Raw genomic sequence first — 12442 nt, forward strand, 5'->3', positions numbered from 1 at the left:
TAAGAGCGCCCTCTAAAGCACATACAGATTCTATCACAACGACCAAGTCCTTTCCAATGTCTGAAAAGCCTTTCCAAAGGATGGGTACAAACAAGCACATACTGCAAAGACTATAATAAATACCTAACTCTTCAATGCCCATACACTGAAGAACATCTACAAGTATCAAGACCATCCAGAAAAACAGGACCTCACCAAATGAATTACATATGGTATCATAAATCAAACCTAGAGAAAGAGACAGAAGATAACCTCAAGGAATTTAGTAATCAAACTTCCAAAGATTACGGATAAAGAAAGGACCCTAAAAGCAGCAAGAGGAAAGAAACAAATAACATAAAGTAGAGCTCCAAAATGCCTGGCTGCAGACTTTTCAGTGGAAATTTTACAGTCCAGGAGAGAGTGCTCTGACTTATCTAAACTGCTGAAGAAAAGAAAAACAAAAGGAAACAAAACACTTTAAGTCTTAATAATATACACACACACACACACACACACACACACACACACACCCATATATATATATATATATACCCTTCAAACATAAAAGAGAATTAACAACCTACCCAGGCAAACAAAAGATGAGTGATTTCATGAATACCAGAACTGCCCAACAAGATATGCTAAAGTGAGTACTTCAATCAGGAGGAAAAGAACACTAATGAGCAATAATAAATCACTTGAAGTTACAAAGCTCACTGCTAAGAGTAATTAGACATAAAACCACAGAGAATCAAGACAATATCTGTAGCATTGTAACTGTGGTATATAAACCACTCTTATCTTAAGAAGAAAGAATAAATGATGAGCCAATCAAAATAATAACTATAATGACTTTTCATGACATAGACCTTACAATAGTATACAAAGGGCAACAACAAAAAATTAAAAAGCAGAGGAACAATGTCATGACATAGAGTTTATATTACTTTTTGCTCATTTGTTTATGCAAACAGTGTTCAGTTTTATCAGCCTAAAATAATAGGTTATAAGATAGTATTGGCAAGCCTCATGGCAAAGAAAACACATACAAAGGATACACATAAATAAAAAGCAATAAATTAAATCATATCTCCAGAGAAAATTACCTTCCCTAAATGGAAGACAGGAAAGAAAGGAAGAGAAGACTACAAAATAGCCAGAAAAAAAAAGAAGAAAACGGCAGGAGTATGTTCTTAATTATCAATAATAACATTGAATGTAAATGAATTTAACCCTCCAATTTAAAGACATAGACAGGGTTAATAGATTTTTTTTTAGAAAAAGCAAAACCAATTGATCTGTTGCTTAGAATAAACACATTTCACCTCTATAACACACATAGCCTGAAAATAAAGGGATGGAAAAATATATTTCATGCCATTAGAAACCAAAAAAGCAGGAGTAGCTATAGTAATATCAGACAAAATAGATTTTGGGACAAAAACTATATGAAGAGACAAGGACAGACACTATATAATGACAGAGGGGTAAATTAGGTAAAAGGATAGAACAATTTTAAGTATGTATCCAACACTGGAGAACCTAGATATATAAATCAAATATTACTGAAACTAATGAGAGAGATACGCCCTAATAAAATAATAGTTGGATACTTCAACACCCCACTTACAGCACTGGACAGATCTTCCAGACAGAAAATCAACAAAGAGTGTTCAGACTTAATCTACACTTTAGACCAAATGAACCTAATAGATATTTCAGTTACATTTTATCCAATGGCTGAAAAATACATGTTATTTTCCTCAGCACATGGATCATTTTCAAGGATAGATCATACGCTGACTCACAATGCAAGTCTTAAAATGTTCAAAAAGTTGAAATAATATCAAGCATCTTCTCTGACTACAATGGAATACAACTATAAATGAATAAGTAGAGGAACTTTGGAAACTGTAGAAACACATGGAAATTAAACAATACATTCCGAAATGACCAGGGCATCAATGAAGAAATTCAGAAGAAAATTAAATTTTATGAAAAAAGTGATAATGAAACAAAACATACAAAAACTCATGGGATACAGCAATAGCGAGAATAATAAGGGCATATATAATTATAACTGCCTACATAAAAACAGAATAAAATCTTTAAATACAAAACCGAACAATGCTTATTAAGGAACTAGAAAAGGAAGATCAAATCAAACCAAAAATGGTTAAAAGAAAATACATAATAAAGATTAGATCAGAAAAAAAGAAATTGATTTGGAGAAAACAATTTAAAAGATAAACTAAAACACATGTCAATAAATTGGAAAGTACAGACGAAATAGGCAAGTCCCTAGACACTTATAACCTACCAAGGCTGAACCAGGAAAAAATGCAAAACCTTAAAAACCAGTAGCAAGTAATGAGATTGAAGCCATAATAAAAAAGTATCTCAGTAAACAAAAGCTGCAGACGTGATCGTTTCACTGCTGAATTCTATCAAACATTTAAGAAAGAACTTTTACCAATCCTAATCAAACTATTCTGAAAAATAGAGGAGAAGGCAATACTTCTGAATTCATTATATGGAGCCAGTATAACCTTGATACCAAAAGGAAACACATCAAAAAAAAAAAAAAAGAAATATGCAGGCAAATATCTCTGAATAATATTGATGCAAAAATACTCAAAATAATACTAGCAAACAGACTTCAACAACAAAGTAAAAAGATCATTAATTATAACAAAGTGTGATTCATCTGTGAGATTCAAGGGTGGTTCAACATACACAAATCAACCAATATGATTCATTATATCAACAGAATGCAGGACCTGAAACATATGATCATTTCAATTGAGGCTGAAAAAGCATTTGATAACATTTAACATCTCTTTATGATAAAACCCCTCAAAAACCTGAGTATAGAAGGAACATACATCAATATAATAAAAGCCATATATGAGAGATCTAGTATCATACTGAATGGGGAAACCTGAAACCCTTTCCTAAAACTAAGATGTGGAACACGACAAGGATGCCCTCTTTCACCACTGTTATTCAACATAGTACTGGAAGTCCTAGCAAGAGTAATCACACAACAGAAGCTAATGAAAGGCAACTAATTTGGAAAGAAGAAGTCAAATTATGCTTGTTTGCTGATGATAGGATCTTGTATTTGGACAAACGTAAAGACTTCACCAAAAAAAAAATATTACAACTGATAAACAAATTCAGTAAAGTTGTAGGATACAAAATCAGCATTAAAAAATCAGTGACATTTCTATATGCCAACAGTTAGCAGCCTGAAAAGGAAATTTAAAAAGTAATTCCATTAAAAATAGCCACAAATACAATTTAATATCTAGGATTTAAGCAAGAAGAGTAAATACTCTACAAAAAAACTGTAAAATACTCATGAAAGAAGTTGAAAAGTACACCAAAAAATGCAAAGACATTCCAGATTCATGGACTGGAAGAACTAATATTGTTAAAATGTCCACACTATACAAAGCAATGTATTAAATGGGTCTCTATCAAAATACCAATGACATTTTTCACAGAAATAGAAAAAAATCCTAAAATTTATATGAAATCATCAAAGTCCCAGAATCACCAAAGATATATTAAGCAAATAGAACAAAACTAAAGGAATCATATTACCTGGCTTCAAATTTTACTACAGGGCTCTGTTAACCAAAACAACATGGTACTGGTATAAAAACAGACACATAGCCCAATGGAACAAAATAGAGAACCCCAAAAATCCACACACCTAGAGTGAACTCATTTTTGACAAAGATGCCAAGAGCATACACTGGGAAAAAGACAATTTGTTCAATAAATGGTTCTGGGAAAACTGGATATCTATATGCAGGGGAATGAGACTAGAGACCTATATCTTGCCATATATACAAAAAAAAAAAAATCAAAGTGGATTAAAGATTTAAATGTAAGACCTGAAACTATGAAGCTGCTATAAGGAAATATTGAGGAAACTCTTCAGGTCATTATTTTGAGCAAAATCTTTTGAGTCATATCCCACAAGCACAGGCAAACAAACAAAAGAGTACGAGTGGGATCACATCAAGTCTGCACAACAAAGGAAACAATTAACAAACTGAGGAGGCAACCCACAAAATGGGAGAAAATATCTGCAATGTACCCATATGACAAGACATTAATAATCAGAACATATAAGGGCTCAAATAATTATATAGAAAACAATCTGATAATCTTATCAGAAACTGAGAAAAGAAATTTGAATAAATATTTCTCAAAAGAAGACATACAAATACCCGACAGCTATACTGATATGGTTTGGAACTGTGTGCCCACCAAATCTCATGTTGAATTGTAATTCCCAGTATTGGAAGTAGGTGATTTGATCATGGGGGTGGTTTCTTATGAGTGGTTTAGCACCATCCCCCTTGGTACTGACCTCACGATAGTGGGTTCTCACAAGATCTGGTTGCTTAAAAGTATGTGGCATCTCCCCCCACCATTTTTCTTGCTCCTACTCCCACTGTGTGAGACAACTGCTCCACCTTTGCCTTCTGTCATGATTGGAAGCTTCCTGAGGTATTCCCAGAAGCAGATGCCACTATACTTCACGTAAAGCCTGTGGAACTGTGAGCCAACTAAACCTCTTTCCTTTATAAATTACCTTGTCTTAGGTATTTCTTTATAGCAGTGTGAGAACAGAGTAATACAAATATGAAAAGGTGCTCAATATTATTGCTCATCAGAATAATGCAAATCAGAGCTACAATAATATACCATCTCATCTCAGTTAAAATAGCTGATATCCAAAAGGCAAGCAATAACAAATGCTGGTAAAGATGTGGAGAAAAGGGACCCCTCATACACTGTTGTTAGGAACGTAAGTTAGTACAACCACTAAGGAGAATGGTTTAGAGGTTCCTCAATAAACTTAAAATAGAGCTGCCATATGATCCAGCAGTCCCAGTCCTGGGTAAGTAACCCAAATAAAGAAATTGGTATATCAAAGATCTCTCTGCACTCAGATGTTTGTTGCAGGAATGTTTACAGTAGCTAAGATTTGGAAGCAACCTAAGTGTTCATCAACATAGTAAAGGTTAAAGTAAATGTAGTACATATACACAGTGGAGAGTTATTCAAGAATAAAAAGTATGAGATCCTGCCATTAGCAAAGACACGGATGGAACTGGAGATCATTATGCTAAGTAAAATAAGCCAGGCACAAAAAGACAGACATCACATATTCTCACTTACTTGTGGTATCTAAAAATCAAATTTCAATCATAATTGAACTCATGAAGATAGAGATAAAAGGATTGTTACCAGAGCCTGAAAAAGGTAGTGAGGGGATGGGAGAAGGTGAGGATGATTAATGGGCCCAAAAAAGATAGTTACAAAGAATTATTAATACCTACTATTTGAAAGTGTAATGGGATGACTATAGTCAATAATAATGTAATTGGACTTTTAAAATTAACTAAGAATATAATTGGATTATTTGTTACTAAAAAGATAAATGTTTGAGGGGATGGATATCCCTTTCTCCATGATGTGATTTTTATGCATTGCATGCCTATATCAAAACATCTTCTATGCACCATAAATGTGTGCACCTACTTTTACCCACAATAGTTAAATGTTAAATAAAACTTGATTCAACAAAAATCAAATGGAAATTTATATTAAGCCAACTAGCAAAATTGATACCAATTATGCTATAGGTAGTTGTCATTTTAACTATTTTCTTCCTAGTAAACTATGACTGAAAGTGATTTAATGGAAGAAATAATATTATTTAATAATTATGCATGAATTAATCATTATTAATATAGTTGTGATATATGTTAATACATTATATAATACTTCCTTATACCGTGTTGACTTGAAGCAGTTTTTATATGGGTAGGTTTACGGTGGGATTAAAAGCCATAATACCATAAATTATATAATTTCACAACACTGAATGTGCTCAACGAATGATTGTCAACTTTAAATGTTTGTTCTGTCCATTCAGTATCTTTTGAGAATATATATATTGCAGCTTATGCCTCATGTAATAGGCAAATGCTTTACTGCTTTCTAAGCAAAGCAAACAACTTCATTTCTAGAGTAGTCATGAAGATCCCAAAGCACAGATAAACAAGACTGAAAATGATTATCCTAGTCAGAGACTTTAATTATAAAAAACAGAATATTCAAGCTTGCTTATAAGCTGAAGTTATTGCAAGGACAAAGAAAATGGTATTCAAAGATTATAACCAGACTTCCAATTAGACTATAAGTGTGATTCTTACACCATTTTCTAGGTTGATGCTCTCTTTTTTCTGTATATGCACAATCAACTCATCTTTCTGTAAACAAGCTTTCTGAATAGGGATCTTAATTTTGATTTCACTGATGGTTTGGTGTTGTCACAGGTACCATCTCTGGCCCACATCTATTTGATCTTACAACCCAAGTTTAGGTGTCCTACACCTTTTAACTAGTTCAGTCTGTGCCTAAAGTCCACAATTCCTGAAGAAGAAACAATCATATTTTTCCAGTACAGGTCAGATGGATGGTCCTGGTACAATTGTTACAATTGTTATGATCTAAACACAGAATCACATGCTGGAATACCCTAGCCCTTCTGGTATGTACCAGTATGTAAGTACATACTTTTGGTATGTACTTACATATCAAATAATGTAAGAATAAGGTATATACAAAAAAAGCTAATGGGCATCTTTAAGGTAACCATTTATCTAGTATATGGAAATGATCAGCATCTATACAAGGTATATATTCTCTCCATTTTCTCTAGTATAAATTGCAAGCGTTAAATGTTAACCTCTCATTTTAACTCATGGGTAAATTTTAATACAAAACTACCAAAATTAAAGTTATTTGTACATGTTTATGTATATATATGAATATATGTGTGTGTGAGTGTATGTGTGTGTGTAATTTTCCTTAAATGCTCTGTATTTATTTTTGGAAAACCTAACAAAAATTGAATGTGGTATTTGAAATATAAATGCAGACATTATTTGGAAAAAAATCCTTACAAAATATGTATTTGGCCTTACTCCACATTTCTGATATCTGATTATTAGCAGTCTCTTAAAAGATTCGTAACTTTATTTAGATAGATTGCTTTTCTCTCTTGCATTTACCTACATGTAACTGAATTTTCTACAGATGTACTGGTAACGAATTTACAAGGGAGTATAGATAAACATGAATCAGAAATACATGGTGGTTTAACACTATGGAAGACATGTTTTTGAAATCCTAAATAATAACTTATCCGGAATATCTCAGCTTAGCAATGACCATGAAACATTTAATAGCTTGCAGGCTGAGTGCTGTGTCTCTGCCTGTTCTTGGCTGTGGAGGAGTGGAGGGAGTGTAGGATTAAACATCTATAATACTTCATGCCCTTCCCCACCCCTGTGCCTTTGTTCATGCTAATTTCTTTCTCTGGAGTTACCACTGGGTTTCTTATTCAAGGCCCTTTACAAACTCAATTCGTCATGAATTCTTCTCCCAAATTCCTGTCCACAAGCATTTCTTAGTAACATTACCTATAATTCATCTTATAACACTAGCTTATATAGCATGTTTCGTTTCATTTTATATGGCTGTCTTCTTTTCAACAATATTTAACTTCTTCTAAGCCTGGAATCTCTTTCTCTCTCTCTCTCTCTCTCACACACACACACACACACACACACACAGTTTCCATTTCTCATTCCTTTCTCTCTTTTGTGTATTAGAAAGCTAATAAAAACAAATATTCACTGTTTCTGTGTATGTTTTAGGTGCCAGAAAATGTAATTTACATGTTTTATCACAGAACGAATGTTAAATACTAATTTAATAAAATTGAATTTAGTACATAATAATGTACCATGTTCTTATTTGAGACAAATAGAATTCTCTTCTAACTACATGTCTTATACTGAATTATGCCCTCCCGAAAATTAAAAGCCCTAAATTCTGATATTACTGTATTTGGAGATAGAGCCTTTAAGGAGGTAAAAATGGTTAAATGAGGTCATAAAGATGGGGCCCTTATCCAATAAGAGTTATGTCATTATAAGAAAAGAAAGAAACATTTAGAGTATGCTAGCACAGAGGAAAGGCCATGTGAAGAAACATAAGAAGGTAGTCATCTACAAGTCATGAAAACAGTCTTATGGAGAAACCAAGTCTGCAGACAACTCAATCTGGGAATTCTAGCCTCCAGAACTGTAAGAATATAAATTTCAGTTGTTTAAACCACCCAGTCCATAATATTTTCTTATGGCAGCCTCAGCAAACTAATGAACTAGGCTAAAGATAAACAATTATACAGAAAAGCCAACACTTTCTAACATTTTTATATAGACTATTTCTTATTTCTTGGGTTAAGATAGCTTAAGTTTTATTTAATATCACCATTCTTAATGGTACAAGTTCAAGAAAGTACATTTGAAATACTCACTCATCTCTGCAATATAGCTTATTATTTTTGTGTAGACAAAAAGAAAAATACCTGCTGATATTCAGTAGAACAGCAATGAACATACAAGCAGAAGAGTTGAGGCTTCTGTGTATATTTATATTCAAGCCTAGGAACATAGATTTTTTTTAAGGATTTTCATATTCAGTCCAAAATACCCATTCAATGACATTAGGGCTGTAACACACAACAACATTAGTCATTTCTGTACTACCAGAGAGAATGCAGTCTACCTGTCACTCTGGTGAACAATTAGCTTTTGAACTGGAAGATCCACCTCAGCTCTTCCTTGTTGTGTTGTGGAGTGTTTTTGTCAAGTACCTATATTATTTATATTTATCATATGTTGATAATAAATTTATTTAGGAAATTGTTCTAAATATTAAAAAAGAAAAAATCTGTAAAAAATAAAGTAGATGACCCATAAAATGTCTGGACATTTGAGATCTAAAAATTACTTATGTGTGTGTTATATAGAAACATACACATATACACATTGCACTTGTGTCACATAAGTAGATTAAGAGTCACATGAATTACACCTAGATAGACTACTTTAATGGGATTGATCAAACAAACAAATAATCCTGTCAAATATACATAGAGAGAGGGAAACAGGCAGGGACGGAGAGAGAAAGAAAGAGAGCACAAAGGAAAAAATTTAATTTCATTCATTACTAAATTTAGTTGAAAGGCTTGAACTGATGATATGTGTAAACACAACTTCTATACAATAATTTGGAGCCTCTTACTATTGTATAGAAATATAATTTGGAGGCTATTGTTATTGCCCTGTAGCATGGATATAAAAATTATGCAGGTGTCATTCACCTTTCCAAGAAGGTAGGCGTAACCTTGACACTTTTCTGCTGACTTTCTAAGTTGTAGAAGTTGTTTGGTGACAGTCACACTTCTTCTGTGAGTGCTGCATTTGAAGATTGCATTGTCCTTCAACATGACTAAGAATATTGGACAGTGATTGAATGTCGTCTAGTGCTTATTAATATGCATGTTGTCATTTGTCATCTCAGTCATCAATGACACTTTGTCATTTATGTTACTGTAAGCTTATATCGACTCTGAGTTGCCGGATTTCAGAACTTTCTCTTGCTTGTAAACTCATCAGAAATACAGGCAACCATCTTCAAGAAGCCTTGTTAATAAAAAAAAAAAGAGATGTGTTTAACATTGTTTATATAATGCTTTATTTGACTACCTAAAGAAGAGAATTACCAAAGTCATTATAAACAAAGAAAAAATATGACAAATTGTCATTTTTGTCTTGTTAATGGATTGTGTCTAATTGTACTGTTTACTGTGTAAAAAAGTTGAATCTTCTTTCTCAAAGTTAACTAAAAATAATTTTTTAAAATAATACTTCAATATAAAAGAGATTTCATACCCATTTCTCTACTTTGTTATCATCAAAATATCTATTTGAATAATAATAGGCAAGTAATAACATCCCTATTTAAGAAGGAAAAGTGAGGCTTACATAGTTTTAATCATTTGCCTGAGGACACATTTTTTTAAAAGTGAAAACTGACAATAGATCTCAGACTTCCAAATCTTCCACCTGATGTTTGTCTTCTATGTGTCTCTCTGAGTCAACTAAATATATTATTTCCAAGCATTTTTCTTCTATATTCTTAACATTTGCATAAGATGATGCTTAATATACTACACCCTCATTCCTCTTCCTAAAAAAACATTGATTTTTTTTTTTCAGTGTTCTGCCTCCAGCATATAATCATGTGTTTCAGGGAAAGCTAACCTGATCTCTACTTTCAGATAGCGGATAACATTTAGTTCAATTCATTCATGGTCATTTCAGCTTTCTTACCAGTGATTGGATTAAGAAGAGCCATGAGACCAAAAACGTATGTGTGAAGTCCTCTAAAGGACATTTTGGAATGCTTTCCTCTCGCCTTAGGAAAAAAAAAAAAAAGTATTTCCATGTCTGAACTGATTATCAGAACCTCTATAGCCATCTTGCTATGTGACAGCATGAAAACAACATCTGAAGGAATTCAAACTTAAAAATTATAGAGAAGTGAGAGTGGAGTCCTCAGATACTACTCTTGAAAGCTGTCTTATTATTTAATTTTGTTGTATAATGATAGATTTTGTTATTAAAACCAGTTTGAGAAAAAAATAAAGTTTACATTCAAAACCTACTGATAAAAGAAAATTTGACCCAATGGTATTTTTCCCAGTAATAATAATTACTGACCGTTCCCAGCATTGTTTTGAAATACCACTAAGGAACAGTAATAACAGCAATAAAATGCGAAACTACAAAGATCATTAGAAAAAACATACATCAACATTTCACACACTGTTTTCCACTGAAAATATTTTGACAAAAGGGAGGATATGTCCAAGTTAGATACAATTTAGAAAAAAAATATGTTTAAAAATCTTAACAGGTTCCTTAACTAAATATGTCTTAGAGCCATACTAAACTACATCACAGGTTTCTAAGTGAAGCTTTAGTTTGCATTTTAAAAAATTTATTCTATCACAGAATTGTGTATGTATATGTGCACGGAAACGTGTGTGTGTCATGTTGTGGAATGGTGCTTCCTGAAACATGTTTTAGGGGGAAAAAAATAGATTACAATACAAGAATTCAGAAAAAGGATGGGAATCTTCAATACTTTCAGGACACTTTGTGAAAGATTTGAGATTAACACCTTGAACTGCTGACTTGCTGGCTAATATTATTTAACTTATACCATTCAGACTTTTCATTAAGCAACCAAAAAGACACGGCTTATTATAAAAATGGGAAGTATTGATTTTACAAATTTGATGATGATGACATGTGAGAGGATATTCTTTCATAGAAAGCTGAAGTTTTAAACATAGATACAGAAAATCATACTAGAAAGGTTATACATTTGAAATCAGAACTGGGCATTTATTTTATGGATGAATAGTACTTTACATATTTTGGGGATACATATGATACTCTGTTACATGCATAGAATGTGTAATTATCAAGTCAAAGTATAAGAGGTGCTATCACCTTGAGTATTTGTTTGTATGGGTTGGGAACAATTTGAGTCCTCTCTTTCAGCTACTTTGAAATATGCAATACATTATTGTTAATTCTAGTCACCCTAGTCTTCTATATAACATTATGACAAATTCCTTATATGTAATTGTATGTTTGTATGCTTAACCAACCTCTGGTCATATCTCTTCACCCCACCCAAATATCCTTTTCAGTCTCTGGTATCTATTCATTCTATTTACTTCCAGGAGATCAACTTTTCTAGCTTCCACATATAAATGAGAACATCCAATATTTGTCTTTCTGTGTCTGACTTATTTCACTTAACATAATGAACTCCAGTTTCACCATGTTATTACAAATGATGCTGTTTTATTCTTTTTATGACTGAATGGTATTCCATTGTGCATATATACCACATTTTCTTTATTCATTTGACCATTGATGACTATTTATGTTTATTCAATATATTTGCTATTGTAAATAGTGCTGCAATATACATGAGAGTGCAGGTACCCCTTTGATATACTGATGTATTTTCCTTTGGATAAACATTCAGTAGTGAGATTGCTAGATCATATGGTAATTTTATTTCATTTTCTTGAGAAATCTTCCTACCGTTCTCCCTAATGGCTAATTTACATTCCCAACAACAGTGTATAAGTGTTCCCTTTTCTCCACATCCTTCTCGTCATATGTTATTTTTGGTATTTTAGTAATAGCCATGCTAAATAGGGTAAAATGATATCTCATTTTAGTTTTCACTTGAATTTCCTGATGATTAGTGATGTTGAGTATTTTTTCACATATCTTTTGGCTGATTGCCTTCTTTTGAGTAATGTCGGTTCATGACTTCTTCCTACTTGTTTTATACTGCTGAGTTGTTTAGATTCTGTATATTCTCAATTTTAGTCCCTTATGATATGGTTTGCAGATATTTAATATAGTACCATTTGTCTATGATTTTGTCTGTGCTTTTGAGGTCCTAGCCATAAAATAATTTATGA

This window comes from Aotus nancymaae, unplaced genomic scaffold, assembly GCF_030222135.1.
Source record: "Aotus nancymaae isolate 86718 unplaced genomic scaffold, 86718_ANA_hifiasm-v0.15.2.pri h1tg000004l, whole genome shotgun sequence".
NCBI classification, from domain to species: domain Eukaryota; kingdom Metazoa; phylum Chordata; class Mammalia; order Primates; family Aotidae; genus Aotus; species Aotus nancymaae.